Raw genomic sequence first — 12,102 nt, 5'->3', positions numbered from 1 at the left:
ATATCTTATTTATTGGGCACCTGGGTGGCTCAGTCGTTAAGCGTCTGCCTTCGGCTCAGGTCATGATCCCAGGGTCCTGGGATCGAGTCCCACATCGGGCTCCCTGCTCGGCGGGAAGCCTGCTTCTCCCTCTCCCACTCCCCCTGCTTGTGTTCCTGCTCTCGCTATCTCTCTGTCAAATAAATAAATAAAATCTTTAAAAAATATATCTTATTTATTTATTTGATAGAGAACGAGCACAAGCAGGGAGAGCAACAGGCAGAGGGAAAGGGAGCAACAGGCAGAGCAGGGAGCCCGATGCGGGACTTGATCCCAGGACCCCGGGATCACGACCTGAGCCGAATGCAGATGCTTAACCGACTGAGCCACGCAGGCGCTCCTCTGAGAAATATATTTTTTTAATAAAGTTTCCTAGAAATGAAATTTCTGGGTATATTGACTATATTTTATTTTCTGTATTTTTTAAAGGTATTTTAAGTAATCTCTGCACCCAATGTGGGGCTCGAACTCACAACCCCGAGACCAAGAGTTGCATGCTCCACCGACTGAGCCAGCCAGGCTTTCCTATTTTTTGTATTTTTGATGCTCTCCCATTTGAGGTTTTGATCCTGGACAGACTGTCCTTCCCAGGGTTAGCTATTTCCTACAGTTCACGGACAACTCCCCTGCGAGCATGCCTTTGATACACACCAACCAATCCAGAGTCCACAGCCCCAGCTACCTCTCACACACCAAGCCAATGTTCCCCCTGCCCTAAATTATCCCAGGGCCAGGTGCTGGACAACTAGGAACCATTCCTATAGCCCAGAGGCCACCAAAATCATTCCAACTCTCCACTACTCTGTGTACCTACCCCACCTCACCCATTCCTTCCCATGAAAATACCAATAAAGACAATGGGCCATGCTCTTCCCTCTTTTTCCCCTGCTTCCTGCTTCTAGGAATCTGTGAGTATAAAGTTCTTCCTTCATGAACAATCATTTCTGTGTCTGTATGTCTTACCATACCTAATTAAAATAAATCCCAGGTATATTTCAATATTCTGGGCCAAAAAGTAAATATGTTCCTTTTATATTTATAAGGATTGCCAATTGCCCTCTACAGAAGCTGCACTCATTCCTTGCCTACACACAAGATATGAGATTATATACACTTGAAACTAATAGGATATTATACGTTAACTATACTTCAATTAAAAAAAAATGTGAGATTAGCAGCGCCTGGGTGGCTCAGTCGGTTAAGCGTCCGACTCTCGATTTCGGCTCAGGTCTTCATCTCAGGGTCGTGAGTTGAAACCCCGCGTTGGGCTCCACACTGGGCGTGGAGCCTACTTAAAAAAAAAAAAAAAGCAAGAGATTATATTTCCCAACTCCTTTGCAAGTTTTTTTAATGAAACATTTTGTCCACTTTCAACATGATAGCTGAAAACTTGGATGTGTATTTCCCTTATTATGAATTAGGCATCTTTCCATATAACCAAGAGCTAAGGGTTACAGAGAAAATTGGAGTCTTCCAATGATCTAAAACAATTCTGTCCTCTAACTCCACATTGGAACCTGACCTTGGATCCAAAGCTCAGGCACAGCAGAGGTCTCAGCAAAGCTCTAGTGCAAGCTCATAACACAAGTTAGTTTCAAAGTAAAGATTAGAATGCAGGTCTCCTGCTACCTTAGCAAGAATTCAATCTCTGGGCTTTGGCGGTAGGGGGGTAAACAGGAAGTGAGATATTCATAGCTGAGCTTTAGAAAAACTGATAATGTGGGCGCCTGGGTGGCTCAGTTGATTAAGCGACTGCCTTTGGCTCAGGTCATGATCCTGGAGTCCCGGGATCGAGTCCCACATCGGGCTCCCTGCTCGGCGGGGGGTCTGCTTCTCCCTCTGATCCTCCCCATTCTCATGCTCTCTCTCTCTCTGTCTCATTCTCTCTCTCAAATAAATAAAATCTTAAAAAAAAAAAAACTGATAATGTGTTTGGGATGGCTGCATGTATTAATTGTGTTTTTAAGATTTTCTGTATTTCCTGACACTTTGACATCTGTGCTATTTTCTAACCTGCTCTGAGTGGCCTCAACAAAACCAACCATCCAGAGGGCATTCCTTTTTCTAATTTGCAGAAAGGGCTGTACAGATTAGTGATGACCACTGTGGGTGGGGCGCCCTCTAGAACCAGACACCACAACAGCTTTGGGAAATGTCCCTGATTCCCAGCCACCCTCCCAGATCCCTTGACTTACCATTATGCCCTGGGAATTGCCTGGGTATAGTAGGTCTCAGAGCTAGAAGGCCGTTCAAAGGGATCAGAGAGAAGACACAAGTTTAAGACAGATTTAGGAAAATAAATAACTTGGTATCGAGGCGCCTGGGTGGCTCAGTCGTTAAGCGTCTGCCTTCGGCTCATGATCCCAGCGTCCTGGGATCGAGCCCCGCATCGGGCTCCCTGCTCTGCAGGAAGCCTGCTTCTCCCTCTCCCACTCCCCCTGCCTGTGTTCCCTCTCTCACTGTGTCTCTCTCTGTCAAATAAATAAATAAAATCTAATAAATAAATAAATAAATAAATAAATAAATAACTTGGTATCAGACAAGGGGACCTAATAGCTAAGAAGGTAAATGCTGTGAATAAATTTATTACAATGCCTCATAGAAATAGGTGGCTTAATCGGCAATTTGTTCTGTTTGCATCCAGCGTTTCCTTTCATGAATATGGAGAGTTAAGAACATAATGCATTTGGCTTCTGGTCTGTTTTTGCAGTCACATGAGCCGGTTGAGGACTTGACGGATTTGAAGGGGTCTGTGCTGTCATCAGGGGTCAGAGAGCCAGGGCCAGGGAGGGCCCCATGGCAATATTCTCTCCTCCTACAGAAATTAGATGCTGTTATATGGTGCAGATAGCATTTCCCTTGTACGGAATAGAGATTGTTTATAAGTACCACATATCTTCACAAAGTTACTGCCTGACTTCCCCAATTGTCAGGGTCAGTTTCTCTGTTTTGAGATAAACTTTGAGTTTGGGGACTCAAAATGCAAAGCATAGAAGACAGATGATTATAAAGAACATTTTACACTTGCAAAGCATCTGTATCTGGATTCCTACGGTCTACTGCCAAAACATCCCCCAAATTACAGTTAAAGTCATACAGACACATTCAAAAGATCCTGAGGCAGTCAAAGTTCTGTGTGTGCTAAGTGAAATGAAAGAGAAGCACAGTAATTCCTAAAAAGGAAGCACAGCTTACAGAGAGAGAATAATATCAGACTAATTTCCAAGCAATGCTTATCTAATTATATTATTGTATGGAGCATGCTACTAACAAATACACAAGAAAAGACACATTCATATAGTAAATAGGAGGACCCCAGACTATGGTTTTCATTTCACCGAATGAGTAAAACAATGACTTGAGTCCTGAGAAAACACCTTCCTGTTTAGTGACATTTGTGGATGTTTGTGACTATCTGTAGCCTTTGAAAGAAAACTTGTAGCAGTGAAATGTAATTACCCCTTTTTATTTCCCCTGAAACAAGTAAAAACAATGGTTGAAGCTACCCATTAAGTCTGTTGCTAGTTCAACTGGTTGGAACTCACCTCCATAAGGCAAGCATAAAAGAAGTGGGCATTCCATTAAAAACAAAACTAGAAAGGTGAAAGAACTTTGAACCTTGTCCATCACTCCAAAACTGTTAGTCTTTTATCATACGCATGAAAGGATATATTTAGCTATAGTGTAGTATCTGCCCTATATTTATAGGGAACTAAGAAACTCTGCTCCCTACAGAATGTTTGGGTTCTGACTTGGAGCCACCAATGTGAGGTCAGCTCATGTTGCCACATGGACTTCCTCAACGGAACCAAGTCAACCAATGGGGATACCAACGGGATGGGGCATGGGAGGAGGCGGCTCATCTGTGGGTACAGATAATAAAACCAGGGCCCTGCCCTCAGGGAGTGTACAGACCAGTGAGGAGGCATCAAAGATCAATTATAATTCAATGGGACACCTAAGAGGCAAACAGAGAACACAGTAGGGCTCTGTAGTCAGAAGCCTGAATTCTAGTCCTAGTCTCTGGCTTCCTAGACATTTCTGCTTGATCAGGTTACTTAAGCCCTTTGGGTTTCAGTTTCCTCATCTGTAAAAATAGCAGAAAGATGGGGCGCCTGGGTGTCTCAGTTGGTTGAGCGACTGCCTTCGGCCCAGGTCATGATCCTGGAGTCCCGGGATCGAGTCCCGCTTCGGGCTCCTTGCTCGGCGGGGAGTCTGCTTCTCCCTCTGACCCTCCCCCTCTCGTTCTCACTCTCAAATAAATAAATAAAATCTTTAAGAAAAAAAAAATAGCAGAAAGAAATAGCACTTACCTCACAGGGTTATAGCAATGTCTATAATGTAATCCATACAAAGCTCAAAAATAGTGTTAGCACTGAACGTTAGTTCTTGTTGTAATATGGGAGAGTATTTGCAAAAAAGTAATTCAGTACACCTCCACCCTCCGGGTACTGTTCAGAACCCTAGACCCCTTTGGCTGCCTCCAGAAGTTTCTTTAAAGGAGATTAATGGAATCATCTCAAAATGTGGAAATGGAATTGAAAATAGCATAGAAGGTTGCCCCTTGTACTTGTCCTTTGTCCATCCAGTAGTTCTCAAAATACCCAAGGCAGATTTTGATTCACCTCTACCAATAACAATAGCAGACCAGATCTCCCGATGCTTGTGAAGTCCCCTGGGATTAGAAACTGGTTGCACCTGCACTGTACCCAAAGGCCAGCTATTCATTCTTCTTTCTTTCTTTCCTTTCTTTCTTTTTCTTTCTTCTTCCTTCCTCTTTTTTTTTCTTTCTTTCTTTCTTCCTTTCTCTTTCTTTCTTAGAATTATTTACTTATTTTAGAGAGGAGGGGGAGGGGCAGAGGAAAAGGGAGAGAGAGCCTTAAGCAGACACTATGCTGAGCACGTAGCCCGACTTGGGCTCAGTCTCATGACTCTGAAATCATAACCTGAGCGGAAACCAAGTCGGATGCTTAACCGACTGTGCCACCCAGGTGCCTCCCCAGCTATCCTTTCTGAATGTTTGTGAGATGACGAGGCTAAGACCCTCTAGATATTGCCAGCTTCTTGCTTTATTCTTACAACACCCTAATTCCCACTCCTGTTTTCCTTCCATCCAGCTTTGCCTGGGGGATGATCCATATAAGAACTTGGTTCCCACTCTCTTTCTATAAGTCCTGCAATCTCAGAATTGCCATTCAGACGCATCTGAACAACTTCATCTGCTGTCTCTTTGGAGTTTTTGTTGTTGTTGTTGTTGTTAAGCAGGTTCCAAGCCCAGCATGTAGCCCAACACGGGGTCTGAACTCATGACCCTGAGATCTAGACCCAAGCCAAGATCAAGAGTTGGATGCTTAACTGACTGAGCCACCCAGGTGCCCCTTTGGACTTGTTTTTGGACTACCAATTTCCATTGGGCACTGCTACTGTGAGACTTGATTTTGGACTGTCAGAATCCCCATGGACACTGCTTTCTCTGGAGTTAGTTTTAGGATATCAACTTCCCAATGGTTACTACTGCTTTACCCAGTCCTTTCCCTTAGGTCTCTGGACACCTGGCTCTTCAAGACTTGTTCTTGAATTGGCTCATACATTCCATGCACCCAGCCCAGCTGGATGAATTGTATTAATCCGTCAGAATACCACTATGGTTTAACGATACTGACAGATGTGTAGGTCAGGTCAAGTTGTGAAGATTAGGCCAAGAGATAAAAGTCTTTCATGACATTACCAAAATCTTCCAACAGATTCCCTTAAATCCAGAGTGCCCAACCTGTTCTCTTGGCTTTCTCCCACACAGTGGGGTACCTGGTTGAGAACTGGGTCCCAACCCTTGTCATATGACTAATAGGACTCTTCCTAGTTTTTCCCTTTATCAAAGTTTGCCCATCCCAATCACCTTCAACCCAGGTGGCAAGCGTTATCATCCCAATTAGTATTGTTAATGATGTTGAGACACCACAAAGTAGATTGTATTGTAATTTTTAAAATTCTAATTGACATAACATTGTATTAGTTTCAGGTGTACAATGATCTGATATTTGTAGATATTGCTAAATGATCACCCCAATAAGTCTAGTTAACATCTATCACCATACAGTTAACAAAACTTTTTTCTTGTGATGGGAACTTTTAAGATCCACTTTCTTAGCAACTATAGCATTAAATATGCAATATAATATTATTAACTTTAGCCACTATGCTGTACGTTACATCCCCATGACTTATTTATTTTGTAACTGGAAGTCTGTACCTTTTTACCCCCTTCACCCATTTCGCTGTATTGTAAATTTTAAAACTTCATATTTTTCTGCTGCCTCAACAGCCACACAAATAGGCTGCGAGCACTCCACCAAATGACCAGGTTACCTAAAAGTGAGAAGACTGGTCCCTGCCACAAGTTTTCCCCTTTGCCCTCCCCTGAATGTGACCTATCAACATTCAAATGTATCAGTGACATCCTCTCCCACCTATTCTTGCGTACTCCATCCCGGCCCCCAGTAAAAGTACTTTCCCACGGACACTCACCTTCTGCTCCCCACCTGCTTGGTTGAGCTCGCTCTCTAGGTGCCCACGCTGAGCAGCTCCTCATGGGGTACAGTTGACTCCTGGTGTTATAATTCTATGGGTTTTGACAAATGTATCACGCATGACATTTATCCATACTTTTAGCATTATACAGAATGGCTGCACTGCTCTAAAAATCCTTTGTATTCCACCTCTTCATTTCTCCCTTCACCCTCTCCCTGGCAATCACCAATCTTTTTACTGTTTCCATAATTTTGCCTTTTCCGAAATGTCGTATAGTTGGGATCATATAGTATGAAGCCTTTTCAGACTGGCTTCTTTCACTTAGTAGTATTTATTTGAGGTTCTTCCATGTCTTTTCATGGCTTGATAGCTCATTTCTTTTTCTTTTTTTTTTTCAGATTTTATTTATTTGAGAGAGAGAATGAGATAGAGAGAGAGCATGAGAGGGGGGAGGGTCAGAGGGAGAAGCAGACTCCCCGCCGAGCAGGGAGCCCGATGCGGGACTCGATCCAGGGACTCCAGGATCATGACCTGAGCCGAAGGCAGTCGCTTAACCGACTGAGCCACCCAGGCGCCCGCTCATTTATTTTTCAAAGCTATTATTTTGGATAAGTAGTTTGGATGTTCTTAAGTTTGCAGATTAACTTAGTGAAAACTCACATTTCCACATTACTGGGTCTACTCAGGCAAGAAGCACTTGTATCTCTTAATCATTCACATTTTCTTTTTTTTTTTTTTTTAAGATTTTATTTATTTATTTGAGACAGAATGAGAGAGAGAGAGCACATGAGAGGGGGGAGGGTCAGAGGGAGAAGCAGACTCCCTGCCGAGCAGGGAGCCCGATGCAGGACTCGATCCCGGGACTCCAGGATCATGACCTGAGCCGAAGGCTGACGCTTAACCATCTGAGCCACCCAGGCGCCCCAATCATTCACATTTTCATTTACATCTCGTGAAAATGTATGTAAGTTCATCGCCACCGGTTTCAGTTCTTTTCAATTTCCCCTCAACATTACAACGTTTGCGTGTTTGCAAAGCGTAATTCCCCCTTTATATGCCCCATCCGCGGCCGGCACACGAGCCCACCTGTCGTCCCAGCCTTCGCCGACTGCCCCCAGGCTAGTCCCCGCAGGGACGTCGACGGGCCCACCCGCCACGGAACTTTCACGCCACCGTGATCGCTCCCGCGGCCCTGGGAGCGAACGCCCCGCAGAGCGAGCTGGGCGAGCCGACGACTACGGGCAGAAGAGGACCCTCTCGGCGCTCTTCGCCCGCGCGCCGGGCGGGTCCCAGAAGGCCGCGCGGCGCTGCCGCGTCTCCTAGGTAACGGAAGGACGCGGGCCGGGCGGGGCGGCGGCGGCGGCGGCGGCGCCCGAGACGCCTGCGCGCAGCCCAGGGGCCGGAGGCGAACGGGGGTCGGCGCCCGCATCCCGCTCGCGGCGGGGCGGTTCCGGGAGCCGTGAGGCGGCTGCAGCGGGCTCTGCGGGAGGCCCGCGCGTGACGCGGCAGCTGCAGGTCCGGCCAGGAGGGCCCGCTCCCGCGGCCACGCGAGCCCGCCGCGCCGGTCACTTTGCGGGCGCCGGTGTGAGGGGAGCGCAGGCGCACACGCCGGGCTGTCTCCTCTGGGGCTCCGTCGGGCCTCAGCTCCACCCTCCGCCTACTTGGTGCCATGCGCGCAGCTAAGCCGGCCGGGGAGAAACACCCCGCACGCGCGAAGCGCCCCAGGGCCCGTCTTGCGAGGCTAGGGCCCCTGCGGCGTCTCCCCGCCCCGTTGTCCGCCGGTGGCCGTGGCGGTTTGCTGAAGCTCGGAAGTGCCGAACCATTTTCCGGTAATGCGAATCGGCTCCAAGCTTCTCGGCCGTGGCCGCGATCTTTTGCTGCTTTTGCGCTTCTCCTGGCCTTCGGTGCTTTCACTACGATGTGGCTGGTTTGTGTTTATCTCGCTTCGAGGTCCTTGTCTGGATATGCAGGCGGAAGTATTTCATCGCTTCTCTCCACAGCCTCTGCACCACGTTGGTCGGAGCCGCCGGCAGCCCCACGCTTGCCTTCCTCTCATACTGTTGTCTCCGTTAGTCCGTTACCCCCATACAGTAGCCAGAGGGGGCTTTGTAAATACAGAATCATTCCGTCCTTACTGGTTAAAGCTGCTTGGGGGTTCCCAAAGCCCCTAGAATATCATTCCAATACAGAAACACGGCTTTCACACGTGGTTTTGGGCATCAAGGTATTGGAAACGAAGATGTCCAGAGTTAGGGTGTTTGTAACTGGGCTATTGATATCATGGCCTTAAAAGGCTTGCCTACATGCATTTACACATAATGCATGTGAAAGATCTCCTCCCTGCCCTCTGTTTGGGGTCTCTGCACCCCCTGTCAGTGTTAAGGCACTGGAAGATCCATTGAGTCATATGGCAGTCCCTGCCCAGTTTATACCAACTTCCAAAGGAATGAACTCAGAACCCCCCAACCCAGCTGGTTTACTCACTGGACAATTGTAACATCCAGTAAATAGACCAGGGCAAGTACAGCGCCCAGGAAGTTCTTAAGCATTAAGGTTTGTTTTTCCAATCATTCAAAATCCAGATCAGTCTCACCCATTATTTCCTCTATATGCTGTAATAAATCCATACCCCCAAGTTCTTCCCTTTGGCCTGGGTTGTCTTCCCTGGACTCTGTTAGGACCCTTCTATTGTCATAATAACATGGGAGGGTGTTTAGAGACTGAGTGTGGGAATAATCCTAATGCTGGTTTGGCCTTTCATTCAACAGACATTTGTTGAGAACTTGCTGTGTGCCAGACACTGTTCCAGGTCCTGGTGACAGAACACTGAACAAGTGAAAAACCATGCCCTATTGGAGCTTGTATCTTGTAAAAGTGATACAGGCAATAAACAGAAACATAACAAGTTGGTTATATAGCCTGCTTGAAGTTGATAGATGTTACAAATATTTAGACTAGAAGAATAGAGCAGGGTGAGGGAATCAAGAAGGAGGGGGGTGCTCTGCCATTTTAGATAGAACGTCTTGGCCTTGGACTTGCCTGTGCTGTGCTGTGTGCTACTCCTACAGAGAAGTTGAGAGAATAAGGGAAGGTATAATGGGACATGGTCTCCAGTATCTTTCCACAGACCTCATGTTGAGACAATCTATTCAAAGATTCACAACTGAGATTCCAATTCTGGTCCCTATATGCCCTACAGGCACCTACCTGAAATAAACCCAGGTATGACTTAAGAAGCAAAAGATGAGGAATATCAGAAATTGCTAGAAAGACCTGGATTGGTCCTGATTTGAACTAGTATGCTGGGCTGGGTGGCTAGAACAGGAGACAGCTGAGCTGTGAGAATAAAACAAAAGGAACTTCTGGAGTTTGCTCTTGCTTCTTCCCTGCCTTTGCCTTGGAACAGTGTCTGTGCCCACAGCTGCAGTAACCCAACCTCTGGTCCAGGCTTTCCAAGGAATGGAATCAAGGCAAGGCACTAGCCTGTGCTTATGAGTAGCTGAGAAACAGGCAAAGACCACGTTACCTCATGCAAGTGATTCTCCACCCTGCCTCCTCAAAGCTTGGGGATGGCAAATCACATTCCAAGGAGTGATCTCATGAGGTGAGAAGTCACTGACTAGCTTTCTGATATTTCGACCTCCCCGCCCAGGATCCATTCTCCCCACCCCTGAACTATTTATAGGGACCAGAATCTGATCCCATCACATGTATGCATAACAACGACCTGATGGAATAACCAATGACCCCAAAGGAAATACACTTACTGGCCAAAGTAATAAGCAATTTTCTAAGCATAAGAATTTCAAGAGAAAACACACACTGCATTACAGATTCCATCAGAAGCAGATATATTAGAACAGATGGGCCAATATTTTAAATTAGTCTATTAAATACATTTAAAGAGATAAGGCATGATATTAGCAACAGGAAATAAAAATATTAACATATAAAAAGAACCAAATATAAATATTAGGCATGTAAAACAATTGTTGAAGACACAGTAGAGGAAATAAATAGCAAAATGGACAGCTGATAAAGAAATTAGCAAACTGGAAGAGCAAATTGAGGAAATGTCCAGAAAAAAGAAAGGAAAAGGAATTAGAGAACATAAAAGAAAGGTTAAGAAATATGGACAACAGACATAAGCATGCTAACATTTGAATAACAGGAATCCTAAAAGAGAAACATTTTAAATCAAAAGGATGAAATACTAAAAAATAAAGATAAAAATTTCCATAAAGTGTTTAACACATATCCCAGAATATGTCACTCAAAATTCTTTTACTATACTATTACATACTATAAAATTTTATAATATTTGTATATTGGTCTATGCTAATAACAACTATTACAATCATGGTTTACCTTGTTTTTACTACAGGCATAACACCATTTATACTGCAAGGTGACTCAAGATAAAATCAGAAACATAGGAATTTGACTTTGGAAAGAACTAAAACATTTGTCAAATATGATTATCTGTGGGATGATTTATTGCCTCCTCGTTCTTTCTTCTTCTTTTAGTCACAAATGAGAAGGGAGGCACTTACTCCCTGGTAAACAAAATTAAAAAGAGAAAAATAAATGTTAAAAGCTTAGAAAGGAAATACAGAGGCATAGAATCAGAAGATGGATTTGTCTGGGAATACTTGATTGCTTCCCAAAGAAGTGGGCGAGGGCTGGTGAGCAGAGCACCCTGGTGGATTAGCGACATGAGCGGGTATAAATGACTGTGCCTGTACATAACTGTCAAGGATGTATAAAAGACGTACAAAAAGAATAGGGGGAGTTCAGAAAAACAAAGCCCACTATGTGTTATGGGGTATGAGTATTTTTTATAAGGTTTTTAAAAAAGATTTTTTATTTGAGAGAGAGAATAGGAGCAGGGTGAGAGGCAGAGGGAGAAGCAGACTGTCGGTTGAGCAGGGAGTCCGATGCGGGGCTCCATCCCAGGACTCCGGGATCATGACCTGAGCTGAAGGCAGTCGCTTAACCAACTGAGCCACCCAGGTGCCCCATAAGATTCTTTTTAAATTTTATTTATTTGAGAGAGAGAACAAGAGAGACAGCACAAGTGGGGAGAGGGAGAAGAAGACTCCCCGCTGAGTGGGGAGCCTGACATGGGGCTCAATCCCAGGACCCTGAGATCATGACCTGAGCCAAACGCAGATGCTTAACCAACTGAGCCACCCAGGTGCCCCAGAAGGGTCTTAATCAGGGAGGTTTAACAGAAATCCAGGCAGAAAGAGCCTGAATACTGTAGACTGGCCTAGCTCATTCCTTGTTGTTTTCTGTATTTACTAATCCTTGTGCAAGCCTCACTATCATCATTCTGCTTCTTTCATTTCTGTTACCATTTGTCACTGAAACAAAAGTAAGGCTTTATTCATTGGTCTCAGATTTAAGCATATCACAGGCTTTTAAAAACTGACCTCTCATCTCTTGTAATGCTCTTCAAAATCCCTATTTTCTTCTCCCTATGTTTATATCCTCGTGCAAAAATGTTTTGTTGTTCTTGTTCTTTAAAAAAAA

At 45.0% G+C, this 12,102-nt stretch overlaps 1 long non-coding RNA gene across 2 annotated transcripts; it reads right to left on the bottom strand.

Moving 5' to 3' along the window:
• Positions 1 to 1,921: 1,921 nt before the first annotated feature.
• On the bottom strand, positions 1,922 to 7,881 carry LOC145718888 (uncharacterized). 2 transcript variants are annotated; one of them, XR_014142069.1, is made up of 3 exons: positions 7,654 to 7,881; positions 6,565 to 6,658; positions 1,922 to 2,276 (listed from the first exon to the last, which is right to left on the bottom strand). It is a non-coding gene; the product is annotated as an uncharacterized LOC145718888 (long non-coding RNA). The 2 variants fall into 2 exon arrangements; XR_014142068.1 differs by lacking the exon at positions 1,922 to 2,276 and adding an exon at positions 2,396 to 3,997.
• Positions 7,882 to 12,102: the final 4,221 nt, after the last annotated feature.

Source organism: Leptonychotes weddellii, unplaced genomic scaffold (genome assembly GCF_054177405.1).
Source record: "Leptonychotes weddellii isolate Sample4059 unplaced genomic scaffold, ASM5417740v2 HiC_scaffold_2438, whole genome shotgun sequence".
Lineage (NCBI taxonomy): Eukaryota > Metazoa > Chordata > Mammalia > Carnivora > Phocidae > Leptonychotes > Leptonychotes weddellii.
The sequence above is the reverse complement of the archived record's forward strand: the minus strand, read 5'-3'. Positions and strand labels throughout refer to the sequence as shown.